Consider the following 3,904-nt stretch of genomic DNA (forward strand, 5'->3'; position numbering starts at 1 on the left):
CCTGAGTTAGGCCACGTCTGTGGTCCCACTTGATGGAGTGGGAAGGTAGGTGCCAAGAGATTCAGAGAACATTCGTCTCAGGCTCTCATAGCTGGGAGTTGACTGGTCCAATTAGAACTACATCCCCTAGGGCCACCTTGGGGGGCTCAGTCAGCAAAAAGCCCACTTCAGACCCTCTGTCCCTCCCCCACTCACTCTTTCTCTCCCCCTCAAAAATAAACATTTAAAAAAAGAAACAGAGAGAGAGAGAGAGAGAAAAAAAAACTACATTCCCTACTCCAAATCCAGTAAGCTTTTCATTATTCTTTGGAAAAGAAAATAGAAAAAAGAAACTATAGTTATGTAACAACAGCAAAAAAAAAAAAGAAAGAAAGAAAGAAATCATGTCTTTCCCGATCTATGAAAATCTTTCAGTTTTAAAAAGCAATAAGCCCTTTCCCCTAGAAAAGTTAACCTTGAGGGAGTCATTCCAAAAGTGTGGACAGCACCATCCAATTTCCCTCCTACATCGGCTGACGTGGTAATCACCATATTGCCAAAGGGGCTGGATGCCAGTCTTTCAACCATCTTCATGGTGTGAGACGCCATCGCCCTATATGCTTGCCGGCCCCATATTGGCCACCTTTTCAGCCACGCACATGCCTTTGCATCCTGTGGCACGGTCTCAAAGTACGGTTTCTGACCGGAAATAAGAGGTCACAGGACGCACCATTGTCCTGCTTAAGTTGAGCTATAGTTAATTCATTCCAAGGAGGGGGACATTTCTTCTACTCCAAAAATAAACTGGAAAAGATATTCCGCAACATCAAATCGATGATCCCAGGCTATTTATTAGAGAAGGACAACATGAGTAATTCTTTCGTTTTCGTTCTACTTATTTTACCGGTGTTATCTTGCTTCCTATCCAGGATAGTAGTAACAGCTGGTATTTACTAAGCACAGTTAAAAATGCTCCTCAAATACACATGTAAAGGTTATAAAAATGGGTCTCTTCCTTTCCCAGTATTGGCCTAAAGCATAAGAACCCTAGATATTAAATATCAAAGTGAGTTGTAAGACCACCCCCGAGGGCTTTCAAAGCAGGATTCCATTGAAAACTGGTTATACAACTCATAACTACTTCAGCCAACTCAAATATATAAAAGAGCTGAAATTGTGAGAAAATATTTGAAGACAGTGTATTTGGAGACAGGCACTTTCTGGATCCTTTCCCTATGGCTTACTTCTTCATCCCAAGTTAAGAAGGGCTTCCCCTGGGACATCCGGAGCTTCCTATGCGTTCTGCCCAATGAGGAAGCACAGTGGATGGTTGTCTGGCTTGTATCTGGAGCCATCTAGAGGGGAGGAGAGAAGGATCGGTTCAAAGCATCATTAACAGAGCAGAGTTGCTGCTGTATTAAAATCAACTTGCACTCCCAGAACGTCAGGACAAACAGTCCATGTGTGGACCAGGAGGGAGGGAAGGCTGGCTTAGAGTCTTCTTAAATTCCGGCTGAGGGAGTGCCTGGAGGAATAATGGGTCTCTAACAGAGATTCTGCGTGGAGTGAGCGACTAAAAACGCATACACACGCGCGCGTGTGCGCATGCACACACACACACACACACACACACACACACACACACACGTGCACAGCCCACAGGCGGCAACGGGGAGAAAAATACGTTTCCTTCCGCGTGAGAAGCGCATTTGGATCGTCACGGTGGGGCACTCTGAAACCCCTGGAAAGGAAGTTCCCTTTCACATTTTCCAAGCCTAGACGGTGGAGAATCATCTTCCAACGATACCAGTTAAGTAAGAACTTTTCTGCCCACGCCCTTGCCCTTCCTCCCACTTCAGCGGATGAGAACTCCTGGTTATCAAATTGGAAGATCAAGATCGGAGAGGCGAGGTGAGCAAATAGAGGAGAATTGTGCCCCCTATAGGTTTCCGAGGGGAGGACCCCAGCTCAGGGGAACTTGGATGAAACTGGAACCCTTGGGCGGCGGCTGTGAGCCGAGCGAGTCGGTCGGCTCGCATCCTAACGTTCTCTGGGCCAAGCGGCATCTGCCAGGCGCAAGGATCCATCATGTTCTCCTCCAACGTGTTTGATCAGCCGATTCCCCGGGTCTTCCAGAACCACTTCCCCATGCAGTACCGCTGCTTCTGGGTGTCCATGCTCGCGGGGCCTAATGACAGGGCAGATGTGGAGAAAGGAGGGAAGATAATTATGCCGCCCTCAGCCTCCATCTACCCAGCGGACTCAACATCACCTACCCCATGCTGTTGAAACTGACCAACCAGAATTTAGAGCGCATGACCCACTGTGAGTTTGTGGTCAACGTGGGCGTCTGCTGCCTCCCACACTGGATGATGCAGAATTTGCTGTTGGAAGAAGGGGGCTTGGTCCAGGTGGAGGGTGGCAACCTTCAAGTAGCCACGGACTCCAGATTCTAGCCTCAGAGCCCCGACTTCCCGGACATCGCCGACCCCAAAGCAGTATTAGAAAACGCACGAAGAAACTGCCTGCCTGACCATAGGGGATGTGGTTGCCATCAACTACAACGAGATTTATGAACTGCGGGTGATGGAGACCAAGCCTGACAAAGCCGTGCCCATTATTGGGTGCGAAGTGAACCTAGAGCTCAATGCCCCACGGGGCTACAAGGAGCCCGAAAGACTAGTTCGGCAGGATGAGCCCACCGAAAGGCGAAGCTGACCACAGCGACTATGCTGGAGAGCTGGGCTTCGGTGCTTTCTCCGGCTCTCGAAAGAGACCGGACTGGAAGAAGAAAGGTGTAGGGCCCAGTCCCTCCCCAGTCAAGCCTGGAGACACTAGAAGGGGAATTCCCAATTATGAATTTAAACTTGGTAAGATCACTTTCATCAGAAATTCACATCCACTGTCAGAAAGGTCGAAGCGGTTGAAGCTGGCGGCAGATTCGTCGCCTTCTCTGGAGAAGGACCGTCGTTGCCTAAAAAGGGAAGAAAGCGTAAGTTGGGACTGTTGGCTGATTGGAAAATAAAAAAATCAGTTGCAAAAAAAAGAAAGAAAGAAAAAAGAAACTGGAAGCCTTTATTACGCGGGACATGACTTCCTAAGCATCAAAGAGTGATGGTCTTTTGCAACGTAGTGAGGTTCTAGAACTTTTTATTGTCATACAAGGATAGTCAGAAACATTAGGGAACTGCCTGGTTTTTCATTCAAAAAAGACCTCCCACTGAATAAATTATAAGTGGCCAATGAGAAGCAAAGGTTCTTTCTGATTACATCACATAAATCTTGATTATTCAATGTCTTGGTCACGTATGAATTATTGCATTGAGTTCCCACAGCAACCCAGTGAGGTAGATCTATTGCTGTTCCCATTTTACAGATGTGGAAATAAGGCACAGAGAGGTGAAGTAACTTGTCTAAGGCCATACAGCAATAAAGGGTGGAGCTGGGATTTGACTATGAAGTTTAAGCTCTTTTTTTTTTAATGTTTATTTATTTTTGAGAGAGAGAGAGAGAGAGAGAGAGAGAGAGAGACAGCATGAGCAGGGGAGGGGAGGGGCAGAGAGAGAGAGAGAGGGACACACAGATTTTGAAGCCGGCTCCAGGCTCTGAGCCGTCAGCCTGATGCGGAGCTTGAACTCGCGAACTGCGAGATCATGACCTGAGCTGAAGTCGGATGCTTAGCCAACTGGGCCACCCAGGTGCCCCAAGCTTAAGCTCTTAATAACCGTCTTATACAGCTTCATGATAATGACAGAGTATAAATATCTATAAAGATAGGACAGCCTGGTCTGATAGAATACATCATGATATAGTAAGCACACTTTTAAAAACAAATCCTCTTTGTTCTATGATCTCCTCACTACTCAATATTTGTGTCTTTATGAGAATATGCATGATCATAATAGTTTGAAATTAGATAGTTCTT

At 46.6% G+C, this 3,904-nt stretch overlaps 1 pseudogene; it reads left to right on the top strand.

Moving 5' to 3' along the window:
• Nucleotides 1–1,878: 1,878 nt before the first annotated feature.
• LOC132693185 (ubiquitin recognition factor in ER-associated degradation protein 1 pseudogene) lies at nucleotides 1,879–3,413 on the top strand (annotated as a pseudogene).
• Nucleotides 3,414–3,904: the final 491 nt, after the last annotated feature.

The sequence above is a fragment of the Panthera onca genome, chromosome B1 (assembly GCF_046562875.1).
Source record: "Panthera onca isolate mPanOnc1 chromosome B1, mPanOnc1 haplotype 2, whole genome shotgun sequence".
Classification (NCBI taxonomy): Eukaryota; Metazoa; Chordata; class Mammalia; order Carnivora; family Felidae; genus Panthera; species Panthera onca.